Source organism: Chlorocebus sabaeus, chromosome 23 (assembly GCF_047675955.1).
Source record: "Chlorocebus sabaeus isolate Y175 chromosome 23, mChlSab1.0.hap1, whole genome shotgun sequence".
In the NCBI taxonomy this organism is placed as follows: domain Eukaryota; kingdom Metazoa; phylum Chordata; class Mammalia; order Primates; family Cercopithecidae; genus Chlorocebus; species Chlorocebus sabaeus.
Window position 1 is genome coordinate 30,013,865 of NC_132926.1, and position 18,975 is coordinate 30,032,839.

Consider the following 18,975-nt stretch of genomic DNA (forward strand, 5'->3'; position numbering starts at 1 on the left):
AAAAATTCCACTGAAAAAAGACTCTTCCAGGAAACATATCCAGGGAAGAGCTTCATTTTTGCAAAGGAGACTTTGCTGAGTTTGTTGGGATTTGTAGATGCAGTCTGATGGAGTGGAAGGGGCAAGGCAAAGGAAATAGGGAGGAGTGATTCTGCTACTGGTGATATTGTAGGAATAACAAATGTCTCCTTAGGGAGAGTTTTTTTTAACTGTTATTATTAAACCTCCCAAACATAACTGAGTGAAGAGCGCCTGCCAAATTGTACCTACCTCTGCTGCTGAGATGATTCAGATAAGCTTTAGATAAATACCCCCAGCTCTATGGCCCTGATCCAACAGAAGCTAGAACTTCCAATGCTTTGAGGTTTGCCCAACACTAAGTAATTATCCCTGGAAATATTTACTGTTTATCTACCTTCAAATTTTAATGATGGAGATTCCACTGCATCCATTGTGATTCAAGGCACAGACAAAAGCTCCCCCCGACTCGCCCTAATAAACCTAATACAGCACACAGTAGTGGTTACATTTGTGTAAGGTTGCCTCGTCACCCCTTTCCAGCATTTTCGTGTGTGAAAAACAAGAAGTGTTTCTTAATTTGTTCCTTAAAAACTAGTATCTTATCCAGATTAGAGGTTCTGTGAGTTACTTTTGTTTTAAAGTATGTTTCTTCATCTTCTGGGAATGCAGTCCATTTTTCTTAGCAAGGGATGTGTTCCTCTGTGACACATTTTCCTTGGACTCCAGGAGTATTTCTGTAGTGTTTTTCTATTCTTGATTGCCCTAATCAACACTATTCTCTCTACTCAAGGTCACCGTAAAGACCATGGCCTTGGAGTGAGAGAAGAGAAAACATAAGTTAAGAGGCCCCTCTGGGCCTCAGTTTCCCTATCGGATTAGGTTAGGCAAGCCCAAAGCTTCTTGCTGCTCTAAGAATCTGTGATCAGCATGTGATGAACAGTTCAATAAATGTTACCATCAGAGAACCAGCTCACTGTTTAATCATCTACGAAAGATGCTGATGGTCAGGAATGTGAACTTGAGGAGAAGTATGTGTTCACCTCTCCGTCAGGGACCCCCAGCAGTGAAGGACCCTCCACGAGCTAGGCAGTCTTCGTCTTCCAGGAAAGGCAGCCTGAGAGTCATACTTCTCTTTCCTGTAGAACAACTGATAAAATCATCTTCCTTTCCCTCCTCCAAAACTGCCCAGGGAGTCAGCAGATTTGCTGTAGGGCAGGAATTTTAGCTGCTCCATCCTGATCTCCAATAGGCAGTAATGGACTTTCCCAAGAGTCTGGCTACCAGCCAGGGGCAGGGCTGCAGCAGCCACCTCTGGAGCAGGGTCTTGGGGACCTGTGGTAAGCCACACCCCCCACACTTCTCTAAATGGGGTGATACTTAATGTCACTCCATTTATGGGTGAATTTGTAAACTAGAATCAGAATAAATAATATTTGAATGAAAGCCAAGTAGTTTCACCTAGGAAGCAAACTGCTTGGTTAGATTTTAGAGCCTGATTTTTCTCTCTAATATCTTCCCCTCTAACATACAGCTGCCAACTCCTTAAGGCACATAATGCCAACATCACGCTTCCCAGGGAGTGAAACATTCCCTCCTTTGCTTCAAACCAGAAGACTAACATTCTGGTCCACATGTTTTCTCACCAATTTGCTGTGTAGCCTCAACAAACATCTTTGCCTGTCTGAACTCCAGTGGAGTCATCTATCAAATCAAGATGTAATTCAGAACACTTACCTGAGTGCCCATTTTAAAGGTGCTAATGAGCGAGATGACGTGTCACAAAGAAGAGCACAAGACGATCTTTGCCGTCGACTGACGGTAAGATGAATATCAGTGACTGCAGCACAGAACTGAATGAGAAAAGTGCCATGAGAAATGGTAGCTTTGGTTAGGGTAGAAAATGAGAGAGCATGTTGAAGAAATTCGTATTTAAGCATGAGTGAAAAAAAATGATAGAATTTCGGGGGCAGACATAAAGAGTAATATGAATATTCCTGGCAGAAGAAACAACATGAGAACAGATATGAAGCAGGAAATGGCAGACTGTGTTTGGGGAATGTGGATGGTATGGCTTGGTTAGAGAGTAGAGTGCAAAAGGAAGAATAGTAAAAGCAGAGAACTGAAGATACACAGTAAGGCCTGACCATCACAGGTATTTATTTCATCTAGAGGTTATGATTCATTCTGGCAATAGGGAGCCATTAGATATTGTGGAGTGAAGGAGTGACGTGATCAAGGCTGTGCTTCAGGGCCTTGAGTCTGGCAACTGTGTAGGATGTGAATGAAGACTGAGGAGAGACTGGAGGCAATAAAGCAGTCAGGAAGCTGCTGCATTACCTCTCCCAGGGTGCTATAACGAGGCACTGATTTAAGGCAGTGCATAGCTCCTATGGTTGGGAGAAAAAAGGAAAGAAAATAGATACAAAAGCATTAAATTATGTGGATAGAAAATAGGTAGCAAGTTCAGTATCAAGAACTAGGAAGGGTCTGAGATCTGGTAAACTAATAATTTAGTCTGCCATAGTTCCATACACGTTAGCAGAAGGCATGAGATTCCTGGGTCAGAGACAAAGGACTTTATTCTCACAGCACAGCAGGCAGCATCAACTACATGTTTGCCTCTATTTCCCTTGCCCCCGAATTTTATGGGGCAATACAGAGATGGAGCCAGGCAGATACAGCAAGCACAATGTGTTTGTGATCTAGCTGAGGAACCCTAAGCTTAGGAAACCTCCAATGTTTCATGGAGACACTAGCAAATCTGACACACCTTTGCCCCAGAGTAACATATTATCTTTGTTATCCTGGTCAGGAAAGAAATCTGCCCTATCCTCCAGAGGGGGACAATATCTTTATCTTCCAAAGCTATTTGCTGTATAAATATCCTTAACATATAGTCCTACACAAGGCTGTTCATGTCTCTTGCTCAAAACATACGCAAAAATGAAAAAGCTCATGGAAGACCGTCTCCTGGAAGTCTTCCCTGTTGGGAATGAATATTTCCTAACTCCACACATGACTAGAAAGCTTCCACCTGAAAGTAATTAGGTTAAATAGACTTTAGCAGGGCCACATAGGGGCCAAATAGACAAGACTATGTCTCCTTTGTTTAACTGTGTACCACCAAGAAACAAACAAAATTAGCACAACAATCTGATCTGTGATGTTGTCAATCTGCAAGAACAAACACTTTTCTACTTCTTAAGAATGTTCCTTTACAGGATCATGTCTCCTATTGATGAAGATTAAAATAGGGTTTACAAGTTGCCTCCCCCAGGGAACCATCCAGTGGACAAGCCATCCCTCTCAATGCTTCAAACCCAGCTTGATTATTACTACTACACATATATTTTTCCTCCCATAAGGTTAGAGTGCTGAAGAAGATGGTTTGCATGGCTGTGTAAACATCATTTCTGCTTCCCAGGATGACAGAGAAGGAGGGAAAACTCATAACAGCATTAGCATTTTTACTTACTGAGCATCTTTACCTGAAAAACCCAATCAATGTTTTGCTTAGGATGTAGTCATTTATACTCCATGACACCCCTGAGAGGTAAGGTAAGTTTTATTAAATTTACTTTACAATATTACAATGAGGGTTATGAAATTGAATGTCAGGTCAAGTAGGAAGCATTCAGAATGACACTAGCAGAAGTTGGAGAGCAAATATTGAGATCCCCTCTCAGGTGTTACCAAATAGAGGTTTCTTCCTTAATGAAGAAAATCCTGACAGCTGAGAACTATGAGACCACATCCTCTATTGCACTATTTTGTTGCACTCAATGATTCTACTTACCATTCCTATTTATTCTTCATATGCCTCTCTACCTTTACTTGGGCAAATCTGACCTACTCCCGAATTTCTACAAGTAGGGTTGATGCCATTTGCAGAGTCTCTTTCCGCATTGCCCACCCTACACATCCACCTCCTGTCCATCTCTTAAGGCCAATATCATCTCCTCCCTGAAGTCCTCCCAGGATCCCTCTGTTAGTCTTTCTGTGACTTATTATAAATATCTACAAAGCAAAGTAAAAAGTGGCATGTATTAGCTTCTTCCTAAACTGAAACCTTCTTGAAGACATGATTCCTGTCCATTTCTTCTCCATATTCTTCATGGTACTGAGTTCAGTGTCTGACTCCATATAGTTTCTCAAGAAAAATTAATGGAATGAGTGAACCAATTTACAACATATAAATGGATGTCAACGCTTCCTCTGTCATGATTGCTGGAGAATAACAGCATAATCTCATATGCTCTGACCTGGCAAGATACTTAGCTTGATTATTCTTTAATTCCAGAGCACAAAAGCCACAGATGTGGTTTTGAACAGTACATCAAGATATAGAAAACTTGAACACAGAGGTTTTTATCTTTCCTCTCAGCTCTTTTATTCTATACAAAATAGTACAAATCTCTTCCATCTCTGCAGCCCTTTCATATTCTTGATTCTCATGAGATTTCATGTGATCTTTCATAATCTGCCCTCTGGGACCCATAAGGTACTTTATACGTCCCCTACTTTAGAGATGAGGAAAGTGAGACTGCTGTGGTCTGAATGTGTCCCCCAAAATATGCACGGCAAAGTTAATCCAATGCTTTCACTGTGTGTGAGGTGGGGCCTTTTGGGAGGTGCTTGGGTCATGAGAGGTTAATACCATTATAAAAGGTCATGGCAGATGGACACTGGCTCCTTTTTGTCCTTTTTCCTTCTGTCATGTGCGAACTCAGCATTCAAAGCACCATCTTGGAAGCAGAGACTGAACCCTCTTCAGATTCTTGAACCTGCCAACACGTTGATCTTGGAACCTCTAGTCTCTAAAACCATCAGAAAATAAATGTCTGTTCTTAATAAATTACCCAGTTTCAGGTGTTCTGTTGTAGTAACACAAATGAAATGACAGAAGTTGGTACCAGAGCAGTGGGCGTGTTGTTATAATAAAGACCTACAAATGTGGAAGTGGATTTGGAACTTGTTAATGGGCAGAGGCTGGAATGGTTTTGAAGTGGATGCTGGAAAGATCTTGTATTGCCATGAATGGAGCATTAAGGGTGAATCTAGTGAGGACTCAGAATAAGAGAAGACTAGGAAAAGTCTGCACCTTGTTAGATCTTATTTAGGAGGTCATGATAGTAAGGACTATTCTGATGAAGTCTCAAAGGGAAAATGAGGAACAAGGTATTGAAAATTGGAGGAAAGCCCATCCTTGTTACAAAGTGGCGAAGAACTTGGCTGAATTATGTCCCCGTCCCAGGGCTTTGTGGAAGGCAGAACTCAAGAAAATTAACTAGAATATTTGGCAGAAGAAATCTTTAAGCAGCAAAGCATTCGGGGTTCCGTGTAGCTTCTCTTAAATGCTTATAGTAAAATGTGAGAAGAGAGAAATGATTTAAAAATGGAATTTATCATCAAAAGGGAAGCAGAATGTAAACATTTGAAATTTTTTCCATCTGACCATGTAAAGAATAATAAAGCATATTAGAGGGGAAAAAACCAAGGCTGTGATCAAGTGGCAGTTTAATAATAAGATTAGCATGGAAGCCAGGTGTTATTCATCAAGACAATGGGAAAATAACCCTAAAGGCATTTCAGAGATCTTGAAGGCTATTCTCTGCATCACAGGCCCAGAATACAAGGTACTTGGGGGCAGAATCGTTTTTGGGGAAGGGGCCCAGGGTACCTGTGGCATTTTGGAACTCACTTCCCAGGACTGACTGAGGTCTGTGCTTCTCACATTCCAGAGCAGCCCACCTCAGCCACCCCAGCTGTGGCTCAAGTGGGCCCAGGTGCAGCTCAGAATGCTGCTCTGGAGAGCATAAGTATTGAGCCTCGGTGGTATCACATAGCACTAATTCTACAGGCAAGCAGAGTGCGAGGGCTGTGGAGGCATGGCTCCCTCCACCTAGATTTCAAAGGATGCCTCAGATAGCTTAGGTCCCAGGCAGAGATCTGCTACAGGGATGAAGCCACTGCAGAGAGCCCTCACTAGAGCAATGCCCAGCAGAACTATGGAACTGGAACCACTACAGAGAGCCCCCACTAGGTCAATGTTTAGTGGAGCCATGGGGGCAGGGTCACCCTTGAGACCCCTGTAGAGCCACCACTGTGTAGCACCAGCTGGGAAAACCGCAGGGATGCAATTTCAATGTGTACATGCTGAAGTTTGGGCTGTGCTCAGGAAATCCCACTGGGCACAGCTGCCAAAGGTTGAGGAGGCCTAACCCCCACTCCAGTGTGTCCAGGATGTAGAATGTGGAGTCAAAGAAGATAATTCTTAAGATTCCAGCTGGCTGGGCATGGTGGCTTATGCCTGTAATCCCAGCACTTTGGGAGGCCGAAGCAGGCAGATCACTAGGTCAAGAGATCAAGACCATCCTGACCAACATGGTGAAACCCTGTCTCTACTAAAAATATAAAAATTAGCTGGGTGTGGTGGTATGCACCTGTAGTCCCAGCTACTTGGGAGGCTGAGGCAGGAGAATCGCTTGAACCCATGAGGCAGAGGTTGCAATAAGCCGAGATCACACCACTGCACTCCAACCTGGCGACAGAGCGAGACTCCATCTCAAAAAATAAAATAAAATAAAATAAATAAAAATAAAAAAATTCAGCCTTAAGATTTAATATTGTCTGCCCTGCTGGGTTTGGACTTACTTGAAACCTGTTACCCCCCTTCTTCTTTCCTATGTCCCACCATTGTACTTTGCAAGGACATAACTTGTTTGATTTCACAGGCTCACAGCTGGAGGGAAATTTGCCTCAGTATGAAATGTGCCTTTAGTCTCATCCATATCTGATTTAGATAAGACTCTGGACTTTAGATTTCAAAGTTGATGCTAGAACAAGTTAAGACTTTGAGGAGTTATTGGGATGAAAAAAATGTATTTTGCATGTAAGAAGGGCATGAATTTTGGGGGCCGAGGATAGAATGCTATCGTCTGAATGTGTCCTCCAAAATTCATGTGCTGAAAACTTAATCCCCAGTGCAACAGTATTGAAAGGCAGAGCCCTCATTAATAGACTAATGTCATTATAAAAGGGCTTGATGGAGTGGAGACTTGTGGTCTTGACACAGAGATGGCTTAAGGTGGAGGATTAATTATATTATTTTATTGTTAACATTAAAATTAGTATTTTATATATGCTTCATTTCATTTTTAAAATGCATTTGATTTGGGGCTTGAAAAATGATTTAAAAATAAAAATGAAAGAGCTTGACAGAGTTTGGCCCTTTTTGCCCCTCCACCTTTTGCCACGTGAGGACATAGTGTTCCTCCCTACTAGAAGATGCACCAGTCAAGGTGCCATCCTGGCAGCAGAAAACAGACCCTCATCAGACAACAGAACCTGCCAGCCCCTTGATCTTAGACTTCACAGCCTTTACAACTGTGTGAAAATAAGTTTCTGTTCTTTATACATTACCCAGTCTCAGGTATTCTGTTATAGCAGCATGAACAGACTAAGACAGAGGCTAAAATAAGTTAAGTGATCTACCCAGTGACAGATCACTAGTTATCAGTAGGTTGGGATGGGATCTCAAATATCTGATTCTAAATCTAGGACTCCTCTCTTTGCCATTAGTTAAAACAATGAATCTATTCTTCTGCCTTTGAAAATTTTATTTCAGACTTATTGCTCATTAAATAAGCATCTATTTAGTGCCTTCTTTGTATCTGAATGCTAGTTATAGAGGAAGAAATCAAGTAAGCATTGCCTCTGCCCCTAATAAGTTCACAGTCTAATTGAAGAGACCAGTAGGTAAATCAGTAACTACTGTGTGGTGTGTGCCTTGATTAGTGTGTAACTGAGTAGGGAGCAAATTTAGAGAAAAAGAATTTCAACCGGATATGGGGAGCAGACCCTTAAGGTAGCAAAGCGGGGACAGGCATCCCAGGGCAAGAGCAAACAATGGGTAAACATATGAAAATAGTCAGAATACATGGTGTGTAAGAAAGCCATGAGGCCAGAGGTGACCAAAGACCAATCATGGAGGACCCTATCCACCAAATAACAGTTCAAAATGCATTGTAGTAGATAAAAGCTATTGTAGACGTGGAGTGGGAACTTGAAAACATTGAAGTGGGGAGAGGCATAATCCCATTTGAATATTAGATTAATTGTTCTGTGGTTATTGGTGGTGGGAGGGAAGTAGTGTGCTTTGAAATAAGGAGACCCTTGGGAAGCTTCTACCTGGTTGAAATCTAGAGATTGAGGGCCTGAATCAAATTCATGATAAGAGATTAATAAGACACCAAGAAAGTAAATATGGAAGCAATTTAGTAAATAATTATATTAGGAAAGGATATATGAGAAAACAGAATCTTAAACACCTCCCAGATCTGGCGTGGGTGTCCGGGTGAATGATGATACCATTTAGGAGAACAAGAAAGTCTATGGGAAAGATGGTGAGTTTATTTTGGACATATTGCATTTGAGTTAATTGTGAGCTATACAAGGAGAGCTGTCAGGGAGGCAAACAGATACAAGGGTATGGCATTTAGCACAGAGGTCTGGCTTAAGAGTGTTTTCAGAATCACAAGATTATAATTGGTAGTTCCTGCCACAGGCTTAGAAGTGTCCATCCAGAGATAATGTTTAGGATTAGAATGAGAAATCAGAGTGAGGAAGGGAAGAAAAAGAAAGAAATCCTGGAAGAAAGCAGAGATGGTGCCACACTTTTCTCAAGCACTGAGGGAGAGAAACTCAAATGCCCTGAGGCATCCCTGTATGTAATGGTTTAACTTCTCTCCCAGAAGGGTACTAGTTATGAACCTCCCATAGGAGAATTGAGAAAATAACATCACTCAAACTATTTTCTGTGTTATGTGTCCCAGGTGAGGATCCCTGGTTGAGAAAGACTGTCAGGCAGAGGGGAGGAAAGCCAGCAACAGTCATGCCACAGCAATCAAAAGAGATGGCCGAAGCCAAATGCCACAAAGAGTTTGAGAAGGAATAGCACAGGAAATACCCACAGGACTTGAAAACACAGTTTATTACCAGGTAGAAGGAGCAATTGCAATGTGTAGGGGAGGAGAGGACATCGTATTGTTGGGTGACTAAATGGGTTCTGATAAACAGACTGTAGTAAAAATGCTGAAAACTAGTGTATGCCTTTGAAGAAAACTGTAAGTAAGAGGAGGAAAGAAATCAGATTATAGCTTGTGGGGAATCTGGTACTGGTTATATTTATACACTGAGAAGAAAGAACAAGTATGATGGAGGTAGCAATTGAGGAAAAGACCACAAAGCAAATGACTGACAAAACAAGATTCACAAGGGATTGAATTGGATACAAAGATGGGCAAAGAGATGACCCTTAGCCAGCATGATGAATCTCTCTCACTCTCTCTCTCTGACACAGGGAGAAACGAGGGAAAGAGATAGAAGGAGATATGCTTGTAGATATCATAAGAGGCAGTTGGTGTGGCAAGAATGATAATGATGATCCATCTTTTCAGTGAAGTAGTAAAATTCATCCGTGTTAGAAAAAAAAAAAAATGACAAAACTGGGCATTTTCAGAAAGGGGTAAAATTGGGTAAGAGCCATGAAGGAAAAATTGAGAAGGAATGTGACTTGGAACCTGTGGAAAGATAGCCAAGCTGCATGGAGGATCCAGTTAAGATCACAAACCCCTAGAAATACTCACCACATTATATTCCAGATTATCTCCACTTGCATAGATGGAGTACATGCAATCACTGCTACTCTCTGAGCCCATCTCTTTGAAACCAAAGACACATATTTGCAAAAGAACTATCCCAGTTTATGGCAATCATGCTTAGCTATGAAAGAAGTTGTTCCTAACAGATTCATAATGAAGACTGAAAGCTCTTACTTAGCCTCATCCACACAGTCCTCTAGCTTCCTTAGATAAAAAGTTCACAGTAACTTGTTTCTCTCCAATTAATATTCTGCAGTGTACATCATTTGAAAATATTAGATCTTCACCAGCCAGCCACACCAACCCAAATGCACTGATATGTAAAATAGGACCCTTGACTTAAGCAGATTCAGCCGTTACTCAGGAACAAGCCTACACCTCTCTTTAACTGGGCCCTTAAGCAGTCTTAAGATGATGTTGACACTCTAGATCAAGGACTAAGATGCAGTCAGAAGTATTTTTTCTATCTTTGGACCATAGACTTCTGTCCTTGAATTTATGGTATTCAGTACACTGTGACTTAAATGGAGAGGTTTGGTATTAAATCAACCAGTACGAACTCATTATCTATCCACTACATGACAGACACTCTGCTAGGTGCTCAGGATGCACCCATATATATAACAGACATAGTCTCTCTTATTGTGATCCTTACAGTGTGGTGTAAGAAAGTCAATCTTACTGATAAGGTCATCAGTGAAGAGGTCATTAAGAGAGAAAGAGGATCTCTACTGGACAGTTGACATGAAAAAGCACACTTGGACTGGGATTGTAAGCTGGACCCAATGGTTTAAAATCCTTTAGCCCCATTTTTGACAGTATGAGTGATGATATTAGATGGCCTGCTAGCTATGAACAGTTTATTCATCCTACTCATCTCTGTATCAAGCTTACAAAAGAAGTCTAATACGTAGGTTGGGTGATGTCTCCTTATATACTTATAGTAAAACTAGTGTTAAAAAATTTCCAAACAAATATAGACTGCTACACTTAGAGAGGATTTTAGGGCCAATTTATTGCCCTTCTGGTGTCTGAATCTCTCATATAACCTTCTAACCAAGTAGTCATACAGCCTCTGATTAAATACTTCCAGTAAGGAGTAACACTACCCCTAAAGATCACCTACCTTATCTTAAAATTTACTTCATGTTTGGGCCGGACGTGATGGCTCACTCCTGTAATCCCAGCACTTTGGGAGGCCGAGGCAGGCAGATCACAAGGTCAGGAGATCAAGACCATCCTGGCTAACACTGTGAAACCCCATCTGTATTAAAAATACAAAAAAACTTAGCCAGGCGTGGTGGCGGGCACCTGTAGTCCCAGCTACTTGGGAGGCTGAGGCAGGAGAATGGCATGAACATGGGAGGCAGAGCTTGCAGTGAGCCGAGATCGAGTCACTGCACTCCAGCCTGGGTGACAGAGTGAGACTCCATCTAAACAAAAAAGAAAAAAAAAATTACTTCATTGAATGGAGTTTTGTCTTCCTGTGGCTTCTACCCATTATATCCCTAAGCTTAAAAGGCACAGAAACATCAGTTATACAAGAAAAACTTACAGGATTTGTGGATAGGTGATGCCATTTACTAAAATCATTAGCACAGCTCTTAATCTTAGGCTTACTTACCCATATTTCCAGGAGAAGCAAAGAGTATACATTCTCACTACTACCATCAGGGAATGAAGAAACATGCTGTGTGTATATGCTAAGACAAAATCAATTATAATGGAACGTTTGGAATAATGACTGTCTGGGAGAAGAGAGCCAGAGGTTCTCACTTATCTGCCAATGTGACAGATGTGGCCTGTCTTTTGAGCCCAGCTCTCTCTGTCTCTCCCTCTCTTCTTTCCTATATTTAGTTCCTCACTCAATCAACCAACATGTACCAAATTATCTATCTCCTACATGCCAGGTACTAGGCTAGGTACTCAAAGTGAGGGGTATCACTTCCCTCTCCTGACCCACGCAGGCAGTTAGATCTCAAGATGCAGGTTCAGAACAGGAGGGAGAAAAAGTTCCCTTTAGATCTCAGGCTCATGCTGTGTACTCTCAGTTTGCTAGTGTCTGCACTGGAGTAAAATGATGCCTGTTTTCTATTTAGCACAGTCTCTCGTAATTGTAAGTCCCTTAGGAGACACAGGGCATAAAGAATATGGATCAGAATACAATGTAAACATTCCTGTATCCCCTAAGAAAATTCTACATAGCAAACTTTCCAATTCTATATTATCCCTTAACCAAATCCTTTATTATTGGAAGGTAGAGTAATTCTGAATCCAGGGCATTTCTTACACTCCAGTTTTTCCTCATCCCAGCTTCTAGTGGGTTTATGTCTTGAAAGTAAACCAACACGGAAAGAATTCCCACTGAAAATTCTATAAGCCATTGGAAGGCAAAACTGTGCACATTCCAGTGGGGAGCTAAAGAAAAACGGGTACATTCTCCCCTACTTTACCCCTAGAGCCCTCACACACTGGCAAGAGAATCAGTAACTGACAGCAGTGGAAACGGATTTCCTGGAGTGGCTTTGAAGTCCGAAGGCACCAGGGGCAGAGGTGGGAGTGGGGTCGGGGGGTGGGAGGCACTGTGACGTCACTGAGCTCCCTCCCTTGGAGGCCACGGAGGTCTGAGGAAGTGGCAGGGCCTGGCAGGAGGTGGCTTGCCTCTGGGCACTGGAGGATCTGGTGAAGCAACATCTGCTAACCAATGAACACAGCAGAGCATTGCTCTGAGCATCAGAGAGGGCATCCAGAAGGGAGAAATGGCAGATGCCAGGTAATAGCTGACCAGATTTATTTGTTAGCACATATGGGACTCTCCCTAGGGACCCCCTGAAATAGCTTAAAGGGCCTTGCCGGGGGCTGGAGACACTGCATTAGCAGGTGCAGACGAAAGGCATTGAAATATGGGCTTTTACCAATAATGCTTCATTCTAAAGAAAGAGTGGAGGGCTGTGGGGAAACCAAGATGACAGACTCCACAGAATTACAGAATGTTGGGGCTAAAGGGAACACAGAGATCACCTGGCATGAAATCTTTATTGCTTAAACAGGCAAACAAAAACCCAGAAAGGGGAAGGGACAGAGAAGGTCACACAGCTGAGGAAGTGGCAGGAGGAAGACCAAGACTCCTGTCTAGCACATCCCCTTTCCGGGCTCTGGGTGGGTTCCACTTCTCCAGTTATACTGGAAACCTGTGTGGCTCTTGGTGACGAGCATGCTGAGCCTTGTATTTGTAGACACTGACTAAATATGTGTGGATTGATAGTTTGGACAGCAATGCTGACTGTTAATTTCTGCATTTGCATCTTTAACAGATCTTTGAAAGAAAGGAAGAGGGAAGAGACCAAAGGTCACGGAGAAGCTAAGAGGTGTGGGGCCTTCCCCATGCTCCGCAAGGACCGGCTGCCCTGTTCCCTATGTGTGGGGATTCTTGGCATACAGAGGGAGGTGGGCCGCCAGTTTATACGTGTGCACAGATTTGTAGTGTGTATGATGTGATTTTGGTAGTTTCTGTGCTTCTACACAATGCATGTTTCTGATAGAACAGCAAAGGAGAGAGACTTTGGACAAAGGGGCAAGCTCTGTAGAAAGAACGTCTTCGATGCAGGTAATAAAAAGGCAAGTAATAATGCTTCTCACAAACAGCCACTAGCAAGCCTGCGCCACTGCCACAGCCATAAAACACCCACGCCTGCCGTAACCCGTAACCAGCTCTGCACGATGCCCCGCCCAGCCTGCCTCCCGCATCGGCTCTGCACCGGCTGCTGCAGAGTGCGTCACAGGCTCCCTGGAGAGGGCTGCCCATCCAGAGAGGAACCTGATTACCTTTCTCTCCTCCTCACCACCGAGGGTGGATCCCACCTGCTGAGATGGGAGAAGGAGGGTGAAACTGCAATGATCTGTCACCTTTACAAGGTTTCCAGGACACCACCATGGAGATGGGGACATTTGAATTCCCCACATTCCATCTCCCAATGCTGTGTCCTTTCTTAGACGGCCATGGCCGCCTCAGTTCATGCTCTTTCCCAGGGTGGGGATGCTGCTTCTGTAGAGCTGCTCCCCAGCAGGCCTGCATGCAGACCCTCCCACATCAGTCAGCCACAGCAGCTAAGAACTATTCAGAATAGCTGGTTTTACTCAACACCTAGGGTAGGCCTTGCATTTTGCTAAGGGCTTTACCTGCACACCTTATTTAATTCTCACAACAAATTTATGATGCAGATACTATTGCTCAGATGATTGCTTTGTAAATCAGACAACTGGGGCCTAAATATCACATAGCTAGAAAAAGAATGTGACTCAAAGATGCAGCCACTGGCCAGAGACTATGCTTTTAGGCACTTTATTATAGGTTGACAGTTTAACCAAGACCACTCTCATAGTCAGAAAAAGTTTAATATTTGGATTTGAAGTAGGTTAAGTGAGCTGGCAAGGACATGTTGTTCTGTGATGTTTTCCAAACCCCTTGAAATCATTGGCTTGAATTATCTCAGCACCTTGAACTATCTACTCCACTTAGTGTTGAGTTTATACTCATCACCCTGCAAAAATGCTTGGCCAGGACCCATTTGCTCCCATGAAAACAATTTTCTCCTCTTGATGGAAAGCATGCTAATGTTTATGTAACACTTGGCACTTTTCTTGTATATTCTCCCACTCAGTCCTTCAACTGGCCCTGTGATGTGGACATGGGAGGGGGTGGGTCTAATCCCACAGATGTGGAAAGGATGATTGCCTCACCTAGGAAAAAGCAAACACTTCCCACAACCTGATCACCACACAAATCGATCAACTGGTAACCACTAGGTAACAGCTGATGAAATGCTTTCTTCTTCTTCCTGAGTCCTGAAGAATCCACCTGTTAACAGTACAGAAAACTCTTCCTGGTCTATTTGCCCTCCTCTCCACCCAAGGAGGTAGAGGCTTAGAAGAAACAAGGGTTCTCTTCTCACAACAGGAGACCAATTTACAAGATGTCCTCAGAGGGAGGGAAGAGCCACAGTGTCTTCATTAAAAGGGAGATGTAAACATCTGCCTAGTCTTTTGAAAACACTCCCCACTGGGAACAGAGATGACAAAGAGAAAACACAGCAAAAGGAGAGAACAGTGAAATGAACAGGAGGCAGCTGCTCCAGGACAGGGCACTAAAATGCTAGTTAAGAGTGCCAGGTCCCTCAGTGGCTTCCTTGCGTCTACAAAATAAAGTTCCAATGCCTGTCCAGTTTTCTTTCCGGCATGTGCTCTAGGCTCCAATCAAAATGGAAAACCATTCCATGCACATGATGAAGGCAAGGGTTTGTATACTCAGATGCCTGAAAGGCCCAGCCAGCAACATGATGGCCTGCGCCAGTTAAGTGTAAGTAAAACAGTATACCAGGCATACTTCTAATGACTATTGACCCTCAGAAAACAACAGGGATCAATGAGGCTAGAAGGCAAACTGGAATGTTTCTGCCCTCTCTAAAGAGGGTGGAAGTTGCCCAGCTCCAGTTAATCATGGCTCAGCTTGAAGGCAGCTTACAGCTACCAGAGCTTCTGAATGAAAAGAACCCAGCAATGCAGAAATCTACATGAAATATCCTATCATCAAATGTAGACAACTGGTTCATAATTTTTTAAACATAGGCTAAGCAACATAATTCTGTGAGCCAAAGCTAGCCAGACAGTAGCCAGTTTGAAGCCTTTGTCCTAATTTCTGCCTACACAACTTTATTCCTACTGTTTGAAATACTGTCTCCTCTTCCCCATTGCCTGTTCAAAGCCTATTCAGCCATAACCTGAGACAGTAGTGGAGTGCCAAGAAAAATGTCCCAAGGTTGCAGTTTTTTTAAAATAAATAATATGCTAGGGGAAAGTGGTATAAAACTTGGAAAAACAGGTCTAGTGAATATCACAGGTCTAATAATCCCCAGCATGCTAATTTTGTGAAGTGATAAAGTGCTCGTGAGCAGCAGACAGGCAGCATGGTACCAGGCGAGAAAGCAACTCCATGCTGGCAGACGGGCGCCAGTCCCAGCTCTGTCATTCACTAGCTGTGTTTCCCTAAGCAGCCAACTTCACTCTCTGAGACTTGTTTGCCTCATCTGAAAAATGGGGAATCATGTCTACCTGCCTACTTACAGAATTGTTGTGACAATCAGATTAATGAGTGAAAGAGTGTGAACGTGCTTCCAAAATTCGAAGGTAATAAATACGTAAGTCTCCAAGGGGTAGGGGATTATTACTAACATAACTTTTTGAGGTTATTAATAAAAGTTAGAGCAAGAAAAAATCTGCCCATCCCAGTACAAACAAAATGCCTTTTAAAAGCACACACCTGCTATTCATTTCCAGGACTTAGAAAAAATAAAATATAAAAACAAAAAGTACATGCCCTTTGGCCTAGGAATTTCACTACTAAGAAATTAGCCTAAGAAAATAGTCATGTGTGACTGCATTATTTAGCTACAACTATGTTTTTGGCAATATTGTTTGTAACGGGCAAAACATAAACAAAAAACAACCTCAAAACCTCTTATATGTCCGACTATAAAGAGATTTGGTTAAACACAGCATAGTATCTCCAGGAGTTAAATATCATGTACTCATTAAAAGGTCTAATACAATTTTGTGGAGAAAAAAAAAAATGTGTTTTGAATTAAAAAAAAACTTATAGAGTAGTACAACGCCATTTGTATAATTATGGTGGTATATATTTGCATAGTAAAATATTTTTAAAATTATACAACCCAAGGATAATGAGTTATCACCCTGGTAAAATCACAGGGGATTTTGATTTTCTTCTATTTGCTTACTGATTTTTTTCTAAATTTTCTAAAGAGATCAGGTATAGCTTTTATAGTACCAAGGAAATAACCAAAGTGGTAACTGTGTCATTTTCAAAATACAAAATTCTACCCATCCGCCAAACCCCATTTGAGGAACCGCCTTGTCCACAGGACTTGCAGAATTCTATCAGTGGAATGGCACACCTCTGTCATTAAAACCACATTTCACTTAGCATCTTTCCTGGGAAACATGATTTCTACACAGTATTAGAGTTATCTGTAGACTTGTTTTATCTCCCGATATAAACACCTTGTGGACGTGAATCATGCCTAGGACAGATCTTTGTATATAATAAACACTTCATATATTATTGAACTGCTTCGTCAAAAGTACACTTAAGTAACTGTTTTCTGAAAAGACGTGTGTTTTGAAGTTTCCTGTCTCCCCAAGGATACACTCTGTCTTTGACTAAGTAGCATAACACTATCAACATCATCATCCCCATCCTGACAAACAGTTATTGTGCACTCACTATATGCCAGATGCATATTTGCTTTTAATAAAACAACATGATATAAAGTACTCTCTTACACCTACACCCACTTTTAGTTGAAGAAACAGACTCAGGGGAGTAAAGTGACTTGCTGAAGGTGGCAGAGCTTAATAAACAGTAATATGGTATTTGAACCAGATCTGGTTCTGCAGCCCTAAATCTTCTGATCACATTATCCTGCCTTGAACACAATGATGAACATGCCTGCAGTGGTCATGCATGTAAGGTTATAAATTCATGGAAAAGCTAGTTGTTGAATTTCCTTTCATCACTCTGCATGAAATACTTACTATAGGATCACAAAATGTCTTTAATTCCCACTGAAGGATGAGACATCAATTATCAATTATCCATGTGAACAGAAACTTAAGTGTAGTGTGGTGCAATGGCAAGTATATTGGCCTAGAAATTATTAAACCAGGGTTCAAGTCCTGGCTCTTCCACCAACTCACTGGGGGAATCTGGGGCACCAGTCAAGTCCATCTTTATGGGAAAAGGTTGGGCTCAATGGTGACTAGGCTCTGTCTCAGAATATCCTCCTAATTGTCTCAGCTTTCATTCAGGCCCTCCCAACCCATTCTTCATCCAGCAGTCAAAAAATCAGATTGTGTCATTCTCCTTCTTAAAATGCCTCTGTGAATTCTTCCACACATTGAATAAAGATACAGTCGCTTAAGATAGCATCAGTATAATCAGGCCTCTGCCCACATCTCCAACCTCTTGTCCCCTTGCTTGCTCCATGGAATCCACATGACCTCCTTTCTGCCCCTCAAACACAGGTCAGCTCCTGCAACTGTTGTACATTCCTCTTAGAGACCCCTTGCCCCCATTATCAAATCCAAATTGCACACACCAGAGAAACATATTTATCCATCATGCCTACAAATAAAAGTTTCTACCTCAGAGAGGGCTTCTCATTTCTCCAACCTAAAAACAGCTCCGTTTTTGTCTCCTTTAGCACCTTATAGTCCTTTCTCCATAGTATATCATAGTTTGTAATTATATAGTTCTTCCTTTGATTGTTTGCACAAATGCCATCTGCCTATTAACATTCTCCATGGAGGTTGGGATTGAGTCTGTTTTGCTTACCATGCATCCCAGCAATGTGTCTCTGCCTGGCTTAAAGTAGGTGTTCACTGTTCAGTAATTAAAGGCTAGAATGTTGGTGTGATAATTGTGGGTTACCAGAGCAGATAGGTGGGAATATTTTGGGGAGGGAAAATAGAACATACTATTGGGCTGGGGAACAAAGATGAGGTGCTGACAAGTAGAGTGGCTGGGCTCAAGTGCTGAGAATCACAAGAACAAGAGATGAGCCCAGATAGGTCCATTAGGGCATACTCGAAGAGCTAGGTCTGGGTCCTTTACCCAGCACCCTGGGGGGACATTGTGTGTGTGTCGGGAAGGGAGGATGGGCACACTGTTCTGGCAAGCTGAGCCCCTCCACCTGCTCCTGACATGGCTCCTGCCTCAGATTGGTGTCTGTACCTCTGGAATGCAGTGGGCATTGGCAGGCAGCATCTCAACACTGCATTTCAGTCCTGCAATGCTGCACTGCAGCTACTGCAGTCTGCCTCATCGAGCCCTTCCAGGGCAAAGGCATCCCACTCCAACTGTCTCTCTGCTGTGCCAAGAATTTTCACTCTGAGATAGGACCCACAAAACAATAGCTGCTCATTCTCGCTGTCACTTCTCTCAATAGCAACACTATTTCAATACAGCAAATAGTGCCTGCGCTGCACTGATACATCCTCAGACAGCCTATCCCATAACTCGGGGGGCAGGGCAGCTGCAAGGGAGAGACAATAGCTTCAGTCCTTTATATTGACAACAAGAGGTTAATACCTAAAGGGAGACAAGGGGCATATTTGCTCTGAATATTATTTTTATTTGAAAAATTATCTCATTTATTTTTTCATGCAATTTGTCACTATTGCTTATCAAAGTTCTCTGTAAATGTGCAATCTGTGA